General features: G+C 48.8%; 1 long non-coding RNA gene across 2 annotated transcripts; it reads right to left on the bottom strand.

The window, feature by feature from the left end:
* Positions 1-5240: 5240 nt before the first annotated feature.
* LOC119108694 (uncharacterized) lies at positions 5241-16319 on the bottom strand. 2 transcript variants are annotated; one of them, XR_005095332.1, is made up of 3 exons: positions 16235-16319; positions 7435-7810; positions 5241-5352 (listed from the first exon to the last, which is right to left on the bottom strand). It is a non-coding gene; the product is annotated as an uncharacterized LOC119108694 (long non-coding RNA). The 2 variants fall into 2 exon arrangements; XR_005095333.1 differs by lacking the exon at positions 16235-16319 and adding an exon at positions 15866-16182.
* Between the last annotated feature and the right edge of the window lie 1878 nt (positions 16320-18197).

Below are 18197 nucleotides of genomic sequence, written 5' to 3'. Positions count from 1 at the left end.
GACGAGAGACTGCCGGGCCGACGCGACAATGCGACGGAGACGATTGCCGCGGGGAGACCAGTGTATCCGGGCACGTCACGTAGTATATTCGTCAGTATATTTGAGCACGTCATGGGGCTATCTCTGTCTGAGCACTGCTGCTGGGGTGCATATTCAAAACGCAGCTGCCTTTCACCTCCCTACAGGCAGCTCAGCGCTCCCTCTGCCCGTCACAGCGGGCTGCGAGGCACTGCCGCGACCTGGCGGGACGACCTGCGCCGACGCCTGCACGCCGCCGGCACGACTCGGTCGAAGTCGCTACCGCTGATGCTCACACTTGACGGCCGTCGAGGCGAGTCAACGCCCCAAGCTGCCCCGCTGCGATATCAAGGCGAGCCTGATGGCCTATTTGCCGCCAGTCCCAACATGTTCGTACATTTGCACACACACCTTAATCCTCATTGGAAATTCCTTCAGCTCCGTGGTCCAACTGTGTTAGTAAAAGCAGCGGGCGCTGGAGTAGTTCAAAAACGCTATATTATGACCTCGAAGGCTAGACTTGTATGTGGCACCAATGTAGTTACACTCCCCAGCAGCACAAGGCAACGTTTCTTTTACGCAGCATCGGGTATGGAGTACTAGTGACGCACAGCCGAGGCCGTAAGCACAAGCACGTTGCCTTCGCAAACAGAAGCATCAATAACAAACAAAAGTATCGATTTCGTCTAAATGGAAGTACGATTGGAGTATATCTTCATGCTTTGATACAACCAGCGTCAAATTGCAAGTCCAGCCATACACATGTGCAATAGATGCTCGCCTTCAACTAAGCAACTGACGTTTGCGATAAGCTCTACCTGGGAGGACAAAGACATTCACCGCAAGACATTTCCAGAAATGAGCAAACTCAAGACAGTCACATGGACTAGATTCGCATCACCCTGTCAACATGACAGTCCTTCACGTGCGCTCTGGTTCGCTCCGTTGCACCAGTATGTTCGTCCAGTGACCCCGCCGCGGAGGGTTGGCGCCGTCCGATGCGGGCAGCGCCACGCCTCCCCGAGTCAGCCGACCCCTCGCGGAGTCTCGCGAACACCACCCTCACGCGACTGCCATCGCCGTCGCCTGCAATATGTTCGTACAATGGTCCGATGTTGCTGTTTTCGTATCTTCTCACTTCAGCAAGCAGATTGGTGGGCTTGTGTTTTCTTCGTCTTGTGTGCCAGACCAGCACCTGACAGGCACGTAAAGCGTCAAAACGGGAGCTAGTTCAGGGCAGCGGTAAACACACCACAAATGCACTAGAGGGCCAGCGAAGTACGCCAGCCAAGAACGCGTTACGGGCGGTGGCTATGCCACATTTCATTACCGGCCCCGTGCGCTGAGAGTCGAAACACGTCATCCGTGCCACTTAGGTAATGCCACATAGCTCCGAGCCAATTAGGCGTTTAAGAAGTGCATCGATTCCATCGGTCTACAAGAATATGTATGACATTTCCGTTCACCATTTCGAGTAGTCAACAAAAACTCTATCCTCATTACAAAGCAGCTCTTTGTGAGAAGAGCTGGTATTGGCTCTGCACAGACATCGAGGTATTCATCGGGGTCATTACCTAACGTCCGGTCATTTCCCAACGGACAACCCCGTCTCGTCCACGGCACCTAGGGCTGCTACGCCCCGCCCGCACACCCAGAGTTGCCCCGTCCGCCCACGGCACCCCGTGCTGCCCCATCCCGCCCACAGCACGCCAGGCTGCCCCGGGCAGCGCACCTCCGTGCACAGGTTGGCCAGTGGTTCGATGTCGTGTACATTGACGTTGAGGTTCTGCAGCAGCTTGTCCTCTTCATAGCCGGGGTGGTAGGGCATGGTGCCGCTGCTGGCGAGCACAACACGCAGATTCAGGGCGAAGCCGGCCATGTCCACCGCGAACTGGCGGCCGGCTGGCCAGCTGTCGAAGAAGCCCGTCACTTTGCCCTGCCGAAGAGGAGGCGAGCAGGCGTCATCCGTCTGATCCTCCACTGAGCAGGCCAGTCCAGCGTCAATATCACCGGTAACAGCCGCCGCCTGGTCCTCCACTGAGCCGGCCAGCCAGTCATGATCACCCGTAACAACCGCCGCCTGATACTCCCCTGAGTCGGAGAGCCAGTCATCATCACCGGTAACAACCGTCACCTGGTCCCGATGGTTATCTGGTTGCAGTCAGCTATGAGCTGTCCATCCATGTCCATATATTTCGTAACTTTCCACAAGATCCAGCGGCTTTTTAGAAGTTACACGTCATCATTGATAAAAAACGGGCATAAAAGAGACAATGCGAAACCTAATAAAAATAGCCTAACACATCACACATCGGTCAAGGGATCATCTCGGTGAATCACACTGCTGCATTCACATCGTAGCATCACACACAATCGAATTCACACATGCACCTACTCATGTGCCAACATTCGCCTCACTCAGTAGCAACTCCATAAGTTGGCGCTTGAAGCGGCCTAGACTCTGAACATTGCGCAAGTCGGGCGGCAGGCAGTTAAACAAATCCGATGCTCTGTGGCTAAATCGGCGCGTGCCAGAGGTGCTCACCGCTCGGGGGCGCCTCAGCTGGTTAGCCTGTCGCGTTTCATGAGTGTGCTCAGCACGTGTGAACATCGCGGCCATATCTGGTGGCTGACCCGTGGGTAAGACTTTTTTGAGCACAGCATCCATCCATCATCCACCATCAGCACAGCACAGGGCCACACCCACCTACCTCCACCCCTGCCGCCCCCACCCAAATCCCGGTGTGGTACAGGTGTGGCTCGCAGGCACTAGGTGACGCTCTGGACGGTGTTATTACCGGTCTCCTCTGACATGTAAGCCTTCAACAATCGGCTTTCTCTGCCATCACAATGGCTAACACTAGAGTAAGTTACGATCCAACCCGGTGTTTAACAGAGCGTGTGTATCTCCGGTTTCAAAACCATCTTGTACAATGTATATCCCCCATGTGCACTCATAAAACCTGCTGCGACGCCCGTTCATTCCCGAAAGCCAGAGATGATTACTGTCCCTGGGGGCGTCAAACCCCAATGATGCTCGAGTTCTGCCAACACGCGTGAAGGATTCATCCACGAGCGGGACGGGTGAGTGCCGATCGTGCCTTATCCGGCTGCAAGGGTCGGTAAGGACACATCGACAGTGAACAACATTAGCAACACAAGCCTTAGTGTAGTCCAAACACAGAGACAACCGCTCAGCCGTTATACAAGCCATCGGAGCTGCCTACTGCAGTCACGCGAGAGGCGGCGCTCTCTGTAGACCGTCTCCCCGGGCGGACGCACGGCGGCCACACGGGACTGCGCCCCCTGTGGACTGTCCCCCCCCCCCCCCGGCAAACACACTGCAGTCACGCGAGAGGCGGCGCTCTCTGTAGACCGTCTCCCCGGGCGGACGCACGGCGGCCACACGGGACTGCGCCCTCTGTGGACTGCCCCCCCCCCCCCCCCCCCAGCAAACGCACTGCAGTCACACTAGAGACTGCTGTCCCTCAGTAGACTGGTCCCCCCCCCCAGCAAACGCACTGCAGTCACACTAGAGACTGCGTCCTCAGTAGACTGTCCCCCCCCCCCCCCCCAGGCAGACGCACGGCAGCTCGTGGCTGGCCGGGCGGCGCCGTGCGCGGCCGCTGGTCAGCAGCCGACCACCGCGCGCGGTCAGACGGGGGCGGCAGATCTCACCTCTTCGGATGACAGGCGAACTGACCAGAAACTGCTCCATCAGGCCCACCGGGAACATGGACACCTTCTGCGTGTGGCGAATTTGCTCAAACAGCCTGCGGACGGGGGCGGGGGGGCAGGTCAGCCGACCGGACCGGGACGCCGGCCTCCCGCACACTTCAGCTGCTCAGACCCCGACACACTCCCAGGCTGCTCTTATCGTGGCAGAACAGTGACTAATACGGGGCTCATACGGCGGCCAATACGGTACCTAATACAGCGGCACGGTGGCTGTCGCAGAGCCTGATAGCATGAGATACATTCGATGCGGCGACCGACATGTGCAACCATCAATGCAGTCATGCAATCGACAAATGTGTGGCAATATGTGCAATGAAATCACCTAAGGACCCATAACCCAATGATGGATGCATTGATTTGGGATTCGTTGAGTCACGAAACAGTAAATGTGTCGGAATGGGCGTAAAACGTTATGTTGCTAACAAATTACTATTACAATTATGATTATATTACGATAAAAAATACTAATTAAAATTATGCTCAGAACCCTAAGATCACTACTTGGAAAAGCGCCTTCCGAAGTCAATCCCATTATGGCAGGAGGCAGTATGGCAAGTGCAATCGAAGGCATCAAACACGCCAGTTAGTCCACGAACGCGCAGCAGTCCGCTAGCGAAGAGGCCAGACTGAAAACATGGTCCCTCGCGCCCACCTCTCCTACATCGACGGCGCGCAGGTGCAAGCCACGCGTGCATTCCATGCCGGCATCAGTCCAAGCCTCCCGGACGAGCACACCTCGCACCAGTGACCTGGCAAGGCCTGAGAAGAGGACCAATCAGCCGTCGGCCCTCGCACGCCTCACCGGATGTCGACGGTGTTGTCGTCGTCCAGGAAGTACATCACGCCGATGGGTGAGGCGGCGCGCAGCCACTTGAGCGCCGCCCGTCGGTTGGACACGCCTCGTGGCAGGATGCTGAGGCCCTCGGTACCGGGCCGGCATGGCGCTGGCCAGATGCACGTACGGTATGCCTGCGGCACGGGGAGGCGGTGCAGCACACTCTCCTCACGGGGCCGCAGCGGCGCAGGTCGGGAGCGTCCGACGTCCCGCCCCTGGGCTGGCAAGGTGCCGAGATGCGCCGGGAACCACAGAACGAACACAAAAGTTGCTCCCCAAGGCCCCTATGGGGTCTGTGATCCGCCCTGGAATTCGGCCACATGCGCACAGGTGAGACTGCATGACTCTCTGAAGCCGGATCGCCCTGGCTTGTCCCAATGCTGTCACTACGCGACGAGCACAGACGCCTGCAAACGAAACGTTCAGCTCTGAGGCCGTTTGTAAACGTGCCACGGCTGGGGACTCAAGCAACTACCCGGGGCACGCAGAAGCCGGCACCACAACACGCGCGCGCGCAGGCTGTCCAAAGGCGTCGCGCCCGGCTGCGTGTCGACCTACCGAACCTGTCGAGCAGGGCGGCCACCACCGGCGAGCATGCGTCAGCGTCCTCGACCACCATCCAGACGATGTCGGGCACGGTCAAGCAGCGTCTGCCCCTGGCGCGTCAGCTCGGCCACCTGCTCCACGCGCCGGTAGGTCGGCGTTACCACGTAGATGGTGCTGGTGTCGGCGGCCGCGGGGGGCACCACATGACGCCGGTCCTGCCGGCCCCGCGCCGGCCCGTCAGCAAGCGCTTGCATCCATCACGCACGTGGCGGACAATGGACAATGATTGGACGGAAAAATTCCAACCATGGTGACCAATGTGGTTGTAATGGCAGCCAGCTGCCCCAATTTCAGCGACTCTTCTACAGCATCAAAGCGTTTGCTGCAGCTAACATTCAGGATCATAAAACAGCAACCTTAACTATTCATAGTCCACAAGCATTTATTCGGATTTACATGGGAGAAGCCGAGTGCCAACCTCGGCGTTTCATGGCATTCTGCAATATAGGGGCGGATGGTTATGGATGGGCTGAGGAAATTCCCCTTCGGGATCCACATCATATGTGCTAAAGCAAACTAAAACCAGGAACAGCGATCCCATGCCTAATCTTATTTTACATTTAGGTTATGATACGCTATGTTCTTCAGGAGACCCCCCCCCCCCTTAACTGGGTCAAACGAGGCCAAGTCACATGCTTGCCATAGTTGCAAAGCTACATAGAAGGGGGAAGACTTGTTGAAGCGTCATTTTGGCCGTGATATGACGGCTTTCTGGGCTAAATCGACAGTAAAATCAATCCTTGACCCCGTGTGATCTCGGTCTCAAATGAACTACGCAAAGGCCAAGAATGGCATACGTTTGTACTAAATCATCGATTACAACGTTAACAGACAGCAGAATACCGAGCGTACAATGCTGACAACGCGTCGCGCGGCGCCAAGTTTCAACCTTTTCGCCGCACAGACATTCGAGACATGAAGAAGTATGCTTGACATCTGAGATACGAAATATTGGTTTGATGTACCATGTATGGATTTTGAGAAACTCCTCTTAATTTTTCAGCATCCCCTGAATTTCAGAGATACAACACATCTCCGGCGGCGCTGTCAGTGGTCTATTCAAGGTTCAAAGTTAAAGGAAGTGTTTGACATTTATAAAGGGTTTTGGGCTGAAACGGCCATCTTGAAGATCATTTGGTGGCAGTTCACAGCCCTGTCCTTAAGGCCTAAAGAGCTCTAGTTTTTTAGCTACACACCTACTAGCATGTGCACATTATTTCACGCACATTATTTCAGGTTTACTGAAGCATCCATGACCTCACCATGACACCACTCAAATCCTGCCGTTTCACTGGCCAGACAGGATTCAAGGTTAATAAAGGACACTTTTGAAGTGGTCAATCCTAACTTGGTTGCCACAAAAACATTGATATTTTAGGGCAGGTGAAGAGCATGTTTTCACAAAATGGTTTGTACATTTTTTGTTTCCATTGCAAGATAGCCATGATGGCAGATGTGTATCACGTTTTATGACAGGCAATACACTGCTACATAACATGTGGCTGGCAAATGCCATCCTAGCAATCAGCTGATGGGTTTTCAGAGCAAGCAGACATAATGAACAAGACTGATTGGAGTATAGCCACATAAAATAGCTTAATGAGCGAGTACAAATGACCTTCTTCCCACTGGCGCTGTTATCAGCAGCCCCTTGGGTGATTTTTACTTCTTGTTAGGGTCCAGCAAAACTTGGGAAGTGATGCTCCCTCAGGACCTGAAAACAACTCGACCCATAGACAATGCTGCTGCGGGTGCTTAGCCCCTCACTTACTTGTTATGTAACTTATGCAATATCCTTGAGTATATTTTGGCAAGGCATTTTTGGGGAAACTGGGTGTGACCTATTCCAAGTGAAAATATGGACATCCTGCTTGCTGTTAAAAGGGGCACCATTGTAGCATGCATAGGACAGTATTGGAAGCATGTTGTTGCTTTGGATACAATTCATGGGGAAAAGGAAAGCATGACTTGAGCTATTCTTAGGCATTTGCTGCCACATCTAGTATGTCTGGCTCACACAGGTCACCAGACATGCTTACTGATATTTCTCTATTCCACCATGCTGGCCGACTAGGATTATATACTGGGACTGCAGCAGGAATCTACTGTTTGGATATAAGCAAGGAAAAAAGGAGGAAATGACATTTACAAACCTAGCACTACTCAGATACAGTCAAGGTGAATAATGCAACATTATGTGAGTTGACCAAACCCATCACCACTGGTAATAAACTCACCACAAGGTTTGACTTGCAATGTACAGTAGTTTCAATATCTCCAGGTTCATACTCAGGGGTCTTCAAGAAGCTCTTGTTTTGCAAGAGCAAAAATGAAGAAACGCCACCAAAACACAGCAGCAGCAAAATGTATCTTTTTTTGGGCATGGCCATGAGATGACTCACCATGTTTGTGATACAAAATATATGGTATTATGGGCAATAGGATGCCAACAACAAAAATTGATACTCAACTAATTTTGGCTCTACATTCATATAGCTAACTCAGCTCTTTAATCTAAACAACAAAGGCAGCCTTTTACATGACTTGGGCCATGAATACAATTCACAGGTTTCTTTACAGAAAAGAAATGGAGCTTGAGAAGCTGCCTTCTACCTGCAACAAACAGGACAGTTAAGTTAGACCTTTCACTCACTCTGCTCATGGTATGAACTACAACATTGTCCCTGGGCACAGCAATAATGCCAGTACCTGTTATTGCATTCCCCTCTGTAGAAGCCACAATAAAGCAAACCCTTTTCAGATACAATCGCATAACAGTGGCACCCAATAGCAATACCCAAACAATATCAGACAAGAGATAGTGTGCATTTGCTATGAGTATAACTTAACACGCGCCCGGGTGGCCAGCTGGATACCCTTCGCTCAGGCGTGGGTCCATTTGACCCCTCTGAGATCTCAGGAAATAAGAGAGCTAGAGACACCAAATTCGCGGGGCGCGTTGACCTGTGCGTGAATCTACTTAGGTCAAAGTTTGAGGTTCCTAGGTCATAATCTTCGGGTCAGATAAAGTCAAACAAGGTCAAATTCCAGATTGGCCTTCAAAGAACCCCTAGAATCTAGGCAACTGTTCTATGCAAAAAGTCATCCGCTCAATTAATGTCAGTGACCTTGTTTGACCTTCTTAAGGTTATGGTGATCAAAATGATGTAAGACTGCTTTGAGGTTTTGCATTTGAATAACAACAAAGATTACGCTAGGCAGTGTGTTTCTAAAAACAAAATGTTGACTAGGGCCATTCTAAGGCCTATTCCAGCCTCTAGTCTATGGAAGGTTATAATACGGTTCCTGCTATCAATATATTCGAAACGAGTACCAGAAACCAGCCCATACAGCAAGCCTGAGAGTATAAAATAGGTTGGTTTTGATGTTGGTCTGAGATTTACACCTGACCCTGGTCAATCTGATGTTTATTCAATTTTTGTGTTGCCTAAGAAAGTATCGTAGAGATGTATCACTTCGTCCAACACTCCGACTATCACTTCGTCCGTTGTTTGATCGGATTGAACGATTCCCTAGGACTTGACTTCGCTGAAACCCTGGCCTGACTTGACCCTCCATAGGTCAGCGACCTTACACGGTACATCTAAATTTTTGATGCCAGATGATCCGCTATTCAATTGTCTAGAGCGACGCAGAATTTGGCGCGGCTACCCCGCGCCGTTCGGAAACCTTTCTCGGAAAACCTTCGGGGGGTAAATTTGACCCCCTACCCGAGCGCGTGTTAGCTAGCAAAAGTGGGAGACATTGATGGTCACTTCTCGGCCTAGCCTTCATGAATTCTCACATGATTCTAACATGATGGCTTTGGCCCGAAGTACACACAATGGCTTCCACGCAACTACATACCTTCGCCAACTTTGATTAACCCGCACCAGGCACGGTTAAAAAATCCAGCATATGACACAGACACACGTTCTCCGAAATGGCTAGCCCGATCGCCTTGGAATCTTCCCCAAATGATTCGGTGCAATGAGATGAGCCATGGAGAGGTAATACCGAGTCACCAAAGTTGGAACTGTCACCAAATTTCATCAGAGCCGCCGACAAATTTGGAACTGCAGGAGAGATTAGGTGTGGCACACCCAGTGGTAAATGCAAAGATCAAATTCTGATTGGAAGGATCGGCCACTGGAGGGGTTCAGTTATTGTTTTCAGCGACCGCGCGCGGACCTCCTGCCATCTAGCGGGAGATTTATCGCAGTAAGGAGCGGAGCGCACGCGGACATCTGTCATCAGTGCTTCATGGCGGCTCAATTAATACTTTATTAATGATAAATTGTTGTGTTATGTTGTGTTATGGCTATGGTTGTACCAGGCAGCTGGCTAGCCTAAGGTGGTGGGAGGACACAGTTTTGTGCGCTAGCATGCATTTCTCTTTTGACCACATCCAGCCCACATTTTACCTAAGACACCTACCCTGATCCACTTATGATCCCAGCATGTGGGGAAGGGAGTGTGATATGCTCCTCCTGCTGAGCTCCCCCACCCTCAGGTTCACTCCCTGATGCAGTGTTGGAAAGTTTGGTGTTTCCTGGTATAATGTACACCAGGAGGTTTTGTACTTTATGACTATGATTAAGTAAAATGAAATGTTTTGTACTTCATCATGATACAACAAAGTTTTTGGAAAACCTCATTGTATTTCCCTGTTTCAGGACAAAATTAAACCAGAGATTTAATTAAACAAAATTAAACCAGTGCAACAGCTTGAGGCTTGCTGCTTCCATCATGAGCGGCTTATTGATATCTGCAAGAGCACAAATCTTGCACCTACCAGACTAAGATGCCCAATAGCAAGCAGTCTGTGTTACCACCAAGGCATATGATGAATGTGAAAAATAAAGTGTTGCTGTTGTTGTTTATTGGAGTTTCAGGGCGTGCTGACTACTGTGGTCATTTTGAGCCCATAACAGCTAAGTGACTACCTAAGAGGGTAAATGGCTAAAAATGTTTATAGGTCAGAAATGAAAAAGGCTGAGTTGTGGCAGGAACACACCATCAATGATGTCCGAATATGTGAACCCATTATACCATATTGATAAGAAATTTTTGGCGACCTAAAAACTTCCTACATGCAGTATGAACTATTCAAGCAGGTGTATATAAATTGCAGAACTTAACATGCGATAGAAACCTGAGGGTATGTTTCATACATAGTGAGCTGTCACATAGTAAATCAGAGAACGTCAGGGACGGCGCTGCCAGGCCAAAGTACCTCAGATGCTCGACGCATAGTATGGGGACAGCATGCAAGCACATGTTCTATAGTGTCTATGTATAGTTGCAATGCAAATCATTTACATTCCCCTGTACTGTCGTACCCTCCCGGGCGACCATACGAAATGAACCTTATGGACTTTGGAATAACACAGAACTTCCCCACCGATCGTTACCACGCGTTTCATTGTTTGCACTGAACCAGACAATACACGAGCTGATCCAGCTCCATGAACACCACATTTGGCGACAAGGTATTTTTCGAACTCGCCGGAGAGCTTACAGTACCCCAGAACTCTGTACCTAATCTATACGGCAAGTTATCTGCGTATCGAGGTGAGCCGAGATCCGTGTCTCAAAAATGGGGCTTTCTTAGTGTTTTGGCCGCAAGACATTTTGTTCTCCACGAATAGACACTGGAAAGAATGTAAAAAACCTGTCTCAGTAAGCGGCGTCAGATGAAGGCAACCTGTTCCTGCAACTTCAACAGCATCACGCACAGCACTCACCACTGAACAAGCAACACTGCTTCCGGGTTACAGCCGAATATCTTCACCATATCACAAACAATCTTTCCTTGCAATGCATTCAGTGCTCAGGTCTGTTGCTGATCACCAGCACATGTTAAACCCACCTACCGTCCAATAACGACACCAACGCGCTCACACACCGGGCCCGAGCCCGCACCCAAAACAACAACAGCGTCTCTTGACGGACCAGGGAGATGCGCAGAAAATATTTCGTACACCGCGCGATTCAGCGTTTCTGGATGGCACGTAGAAATAATAGTAACACAAGAAAAACTTATGCGAAAGTATATGATGTCATATGTACATGTACCTCTAAATATGGGGTGAAATACTTATATATTGATGAGTAGATCATTTTTCATCCTTTTATATAGCGCTTTTATCAAAGTTGTATTTGAAATTATCAAAAATGGGTACCATAAAGAATGTATGATGATGATGATTTGGGCTTTGGGGCGCACCAACTACGTTGGTCATATGGCGCCCATAAAGAACGTATAATGATGACGTCAAAACGCCACCACAAACACTACCTTGGGCACGTGGAAAATCACGGCTCTACGAGTCTCCAGCCCTTGGGGAGGACTTAACATTGCAGAAGGCATATTCTCCACCAAGAAATCAGAGCTGGATGCGTGATGAAAATGCATAAAAGGGTCATTACACAAAAATATGGAATGTTTTCTATCAATTTACAGAAAGTCGCCACAGAATCATGACCTGAGTATAAAGCTAAAGCAGGGTTTCTTGTTCTCTGTTGACCATAACTTTTACTGATGCATTTATATCATTATTGACATTTTTTATCTACCTTTCATTTCAGTGTGGGAAAAACCTCCATTTTCTGATGGATGTGGCACCAGGAAATTTTGTACTCCAGGCTCTTGACTGGTAAGAATGACAATTTTTGTACTCCAGACAAACGCTGCAGTCGCCCCACAAAGCAGACACCATTGCAAATGCATGAGCCTGAGTATAAGTACCAAGGCAGACAGTTTTGCTTTCTTGATAGCCAGGAGGGTGCATGAACTTTGCTTTCATAAAGTGAGTTATACCTTTTATTTGATTTCCAGGGACAAAACATATGGAGCACCAAGAAATGGATACAAGCATCTGCAATCCTGCAGGAGCTGGCCAATCCTGGGCATTCATGTCAATGTCCTTCATCATTGTATTACATGGGTTAGATGCACTTGTACAAGCCTATGCAACTCCTGAATGGTGATGCCAACTCATGTGAATCACTTCTGTGGGAATGAAATAAACTGAAATATGAAATGTGCTTGTTTTAAGTACCTACCGCTGCCACACACCTCGCATGTCATTACCTGTGGGGAAAATATATGGCGCACCTGAGTAAGTAAGACCGCATTCTCCACGACGCACGCACCTACCGATACCTTTCAAGAAACGGACAAACATCACGGCTCTGGCTCCCACCGCGCGACGAACCCATCGCCTCCCGTACCAGAAACCCACGGCACCCCAGCCTCCTCCAACTGACGAGTGCATTTTCGTGCAGTGAAGGTCCGCGTCGCAACAGACACCTACAACAATATTCGTTCGACCAGAAAACCACTAGCAGCACCAAAATCATCGATGGCACATCTTTTTAAACTAGGTCATTCAAAGACTCGCCGAGCAAGAAGTCCAGCATGCCAACTATGCTCTTAACTTACCTCATATTAAGATAACATGTTAGCGATTTTACCAAAGGACGTGCATCTTGCAAACAGTTTGGTGAGAAAATTTCAAAGATTGCAGCATTGCACATCCTTTTCAAAGCGCCTGTTTCATTCCTGCTCCTGCCATATGAGCCACCAATCACCATCCAACTTGCAATTAAACTCAAAATCATAGCATTCAAACACACCACATATCGGCACTTTTGAGATAGAATCATGACCTTAAATGGCACCCGAATATCACTTTGTAGGCGGCACTTTTGGTGGTAACGGCTCCTTTTGGGTTCTTAAATGTCATCGGGAATTACGTTCCCAAAATGGGAGTTTGTGACATGCAGCATTCCAAAACTTATTACTATTGTATAAATGATAGTACGTCAACCACTTTTTCAGGAATTGGTAAATGTCAGTCTTTGAAGATTCGAGGATATCTTACTTATTTAACAACGGTATCATGTCTCCAGGCTCAACCAGTACCTATACTTGTAAGATAGAGATGGTCCATAACCCAGTGGGAAAAAATCGCAGTACTTGGTTGCCCTTCTCACAATGGGGCCTATGGGGAGACCCGGGGAGAACAAGCCGGAGTACAAGCCGGAGAACAGCAAGTTTTTAGCAAAGTTAGCCAAATTTAATTGAAAAATTTATGTGTTTTGGTATCGCCCAGATACGGGCCTTCCTCAGAGGGTATTGAAATGGCATGATATGCCTTAGAATGAGAAATATCTATAGATTTGTAGTACAGGTACTGCATTATCTCGGCGTTGTCTTGCGCCACCAGAAGATAATATATATTTGTAGGTGGAAAATAGCAACTTGAAATGCATGAATGTAAAGCTCTATGATTTTTCTACCACAAACTTAACAATTTGTGTTGGTGCAACTGCATAAATGGCTTTTCTTAGACTATTCATCACAGCCTGTCATTTCAGGACCGTCCCGTGGTACTTGTACTTGGTTGCCCCATTGACGAGTGCTAGAATGCCATCACAATGTCTGTGAATGCGCCAGAACTCCTGTGCATGGTTTGGTTGTCTTGATGTGGTGGGAGTGAGGAGGGCGAAGGGTGAGTGAAGCTGCTTGGGGTTATGTGCATCGTAGCTGCGGGTTTGAGGTATTCAGTGAGGCCAAGTGGAATTGGTTGTCTTCAATTTTCACACAGCATGCATCCACACTTCTAAAGTTACTTGGGATTTAGCTTTGGACCACTATTAAGTCATTCCAAAAAAGGTAAATAAATACCGGGGGACTGATCTATAAATGTTTACTGCTGCATGCTGGTACAGAATCACCTTGGTATAACCTACTCTACCTACAGCATGGTGGGTAGGTACATAGGTACTAAAATATCTATATACAACATTAATGCTAGGCTTGGGTTTCCCATGTGGGATCAAATATGAGGCTGGCCCCTTTTCAGCCTGTGGTTATAATTGCTGTAAACTGACAGGTGGCAATGCTGCCATGTTCTTTGCTGTCAGGCATAAGGTCTTGCAGTGACACTACTAAAATTGCCCCTACATAGGATCATAGGGAACTTGGAGAAGAGGAGAGGGATAACAGGAGCTGCAGGAAGAGAGGAGGAGCAGAAGTGCAGGAGGAGTGGAAGGAGAAGAGTGACAGAAAGAGAAGGTGAGGAACTAAAAGAGAAGAGCAGAAAGAGAAGGATAGGAAGAGGAACATTTTTGGTATGTTTATATTAATTATGTAAAGGCCAAAAGGACAACATGTTAGTGATGTCACATACATAAGGCTTTCATAGCCAGTTGCAGCTGCCTAAGACTCATTAAAAAACCAGGGTGTGATGCGCAGTGGTTGTCCGCAATTCAGTTTGTCAGTAAGCAGAGGATGCACCTGATTTATCATTTTGATATTGTGTAAGTTTGCATGTAGATAGGTAATGATAAGTAACTAAGCTTTGTATGATGCACCTGTAAATGCATATGTATAAAGCTTTGTTGTTAACCTCTCTAACTGTATATTTCTCATCAACATGTACCATTACTCGATCTTTGCATGTATAGGTGAGCTAGTAGCACTACAGGGATATGGATGGGATCATTGTGGCACCCTCACTCACAAGAAGTGCTCTGTTCCACTGAAATGCAAAATTGCATGCTGACACTAATTTTTGCCAGAAAAACATTGGGAAAATGTTGACCCATTAAAGGCAGTATGTGATGTACTCCAAGCAAGGCCCATTGTGCAGACACTCATTCCACATTAGACAGACCTTTGCTCGCAGGCAAGTTTGTACTCCGACCACAAAAAATTTGTACTCTGCCACCAGCAAAAAAAACTAATTTCCCACCCTGTAACTCATTTTAGTCAAGTTTTGCCCACCAGTATTTTTTACCAGATCATTAAGATCCTAAAAAGCAATATAAAAACCAATAACCTGCAGTGGCTGTCGTTGAAGACTGCTATTGCGTGCACATCAGTTATATAGCCAACTGACCTTGTTTTGGAGTAGCTGTATCAGGAGAGGTGATGGCCCACTGATTGGTATTATAGACACAGGCAATATATAGATTTAGCTCAGTGTCATACACTGAGAAAACTATTGTTTCAGACTCAAAGCTGGTGAGTAGATTTAGTGATGCTAACTTTATGTGGCTGGATTGCTCTGTGAGGAGGAAATAATTCCTCTGCCCCTGCTGCATTGGCCTCTGAGACCCGATCACGCAGCAGCCTGATGTTCCAGGTGGTGTAGTTTTGCACATAACTTTGTGGGGGGGGGGGGAGGGGGGGGGGAGGGGGAGCAAGCAGAGAAATATTTTATCCCAAACACATGGTACAAACCATGTCCTCCCCAACTTTGACTGGGCTTTTTTTCTCAAAGTTGGCATGGGGTTAGCATCCTATCCAACTAAATAGGGAACTATGCACTTGTTCCCAAATTAAGTACATCTAGGTCAGTAAAAGCCTAGGGTTAGGAAGATTGCACCTTGGCTAGAACATAGCTGCAATAACTACTATGCCCCAGATGCTCCCATTTATATTGTGGCTTGCATGACAGTTCAATCATAAGCCTAGCATTATGTGCTCTGGGGAATAGTATGACTGGTGTATGACATTTTAAGTATCTGCTTCCACCAGCCTTTATTGAGACTGACACTTTCATGACAGAACTTTTAATATCAGCAACTTTCTATCAGCTCCATAGCTTAAAAATGCAGTAGGTGCAAGCATAGAATTAGGAAGGAAGCACTTACCTATGAAGCTAGACAATTTATGAATTGCAAGCAGCCAATTTCTAATGGTCTTTGGCAACCGCTGACATCAGCAGGAGTATGGTGTTAACTATTATCTGCTCCCAAAGAATGTCCTTCAGTGCCAGCTGTGAATGCAGTGCAAATTCACCTGGGTTTTTTGTTCTCACTACAAGCCGCGATTTTAATACTTTTGTTTTCTCCCCCAAGATCCAAAACCAAATTTCAGATGCTGCCAATACGGCGACCGCCATATTGCCGCCCGCATTACCGCCGTTCGACCCCATCGAACAATCCGTGGGTCCGCGATGGACCAAATGGTTACCCTGCTTTGATAACTACCTGATCGCTGCAAATATCACTTATACTAACCGAAAAAGGCCCTGCCACCGCATTACGCAGAAGCTGCGCGCAACATATTTGACGCGCCACCGACGACTTCCGACAAAAACAGGACGGATTTATATGGCAGCACATAAGACGCTTTGATGTCGCACTTCAGCCCGAAGATAAACTTCCAGTTTGAAGTGTATACGTTCCAATCTGCGTACTAGGAGAATGGAGAGACTCTGGATCAGTTTGCAACCCGTCTGTGAATGCTCGCGAAGTGGTGTGAGTTCACCGATGTAGATCACGAAATTAAGACTCGCATTATTCAAGCCTGCAAATTGACCAGGCTTAGACGTCGCGCACTGCGCGAAACAATGACCCTCACCGAGCTGCTGGCCATCTGAAGAGCGTTGGACATTTCGGAAGCACAGGCTGCAAATATCGAGCGCGGTGCTGATATGGCAATTAACCTTGTCCAAACCTACCGTCCCCGGCACCATCAAGCGCCTACCAATCGACACAAATCCACGTCGACGCCGCAGCCCTCGACCACATGTGGGTTGTGCGGGGGAACCTACCCGCACGACGGTGGTCCCACCAAGTGTCCTGCACACAGAAAGACACTCCTCAGAAGTGAACCAGCCATCACGAGACTTCCTTTTAGCGACTCAGAGAAGCTCTGAGTAGCTCTGGAAGGATGTCCTACTTCGATCAGAAGAAGGATACGTGCCCTATCGTAGACGCCAGTCCGCACGGACTCGGTGCCATCCTGTGCCAGACCACACCTGAAAATCCTGAGGACATCAAGGTAATCGCATACGGAAGTCGTGCGCTGACCAGCGTGGAAATCCGGTATTCGCAAACCGAGCGAGAAGACCTCGCCATCGTCTGGGGATGCGAACACTTCCACCTGTACATACACGGCCAGAAGGTGAAAGTTGTAACGGACCACAAGCCCGTGCAACTCATCTGGAGCAACCCCGCGTCGAAGCCTCCAGCAAGGGTCGAGAGCTGGGGTCTGCGCCTGCAACCGTACGATCTCGAAATCGTCTAATGGCTCTCGAGGAAATCCAGACCTACACCGCAAGAGATGGAACTCTCCAGGTCCTCAAGCTGGTGAAGTCGAACCAGTGACACACCGTCACTCACCGATCTCAAGAAACCGGTCGAGACGACGTCGACTACAACGCCCTGAAATGCTTCGCGGCCATCCATGGAGATCTGACTTTAGAAGACAACACCGTCATCCTTCGTGGAAATCGACTGGTCATCCCCGCTGCGCTGCAAAGCAAGACCATCGCCCTGGCCCATCAAGGACACCAAGGCATCGTCAAGACGAAGAGAGTCCTGAGATAGGAAGTGTGGTTCCCACGCATCGATACACAGGTGGAAGCCACCGTCAAGACCTGTGCTGCATGCCAAGCCACCGATCCAGTTCGACAGAAGGAATCTCTTCAGATGTCACTGCTCCCAACTGGACCATAGAAAGAGTTGCCTGCTGACTTCTGTGGACCCTTGCCATCGGGCGAATATATCTTTGTTGTAATCGACGACTACTCGAGATTGACTAATACCAGTTGATAGACGAATACCAGTTGTTCGTACGACAAAATCAACCTCTGCTCGTACCATCATCCCCCATTCTGGACGACATCTCCTCGATGTTCGGGATTCCCGATATCATGAGAACAGACAACAGACATCCGTTTAATGGACATGAGTTCGCTCAGTTCGCGAACTACATCGGCTTCAAGTACCGCAAGATCACCCCGTTGCGGCCAAGAGCTAACGGAGAAGCAAAACATTTCATAAGAACGCTATCAAAAGCTGTGAAAGCTGCTGTCGTCGAGCAACGCCCGATTAAGATGAATGCACCAGTGTCTATGAAACTACCGGTCAACACCGCATACCACTACTCAAAAGAGCCCGGATGAACTACTGTACGGTCGCATAGTGAAGACCATGCTGCCGTCTCCGATGACGACACATCCGGATGATGGAAAAC

The sequence above is a fragment of the Pollicipes pollicipes genome, unplaced genomic scaffold (assembly GCF_011947565.3).
Source record: "Pollicipes pollicipes isolate AB1234 unplaced genomic scaffold, Ppol_2.1 Scaffold_6686;HRSCAF=7923_pilon_pilon_pilon, whole genome shotgun sequence".
Lineage (NCBI taxonomy): Eukaryota > Metazoa > Arthropoda > Thecostraca > Pollicipedomorpha > Pollicipedidae > Pollicipes > Pollicipes pollicipes.
This window is presented reverse-complemented; position numbering and strand designations above follow the sequence as displayed.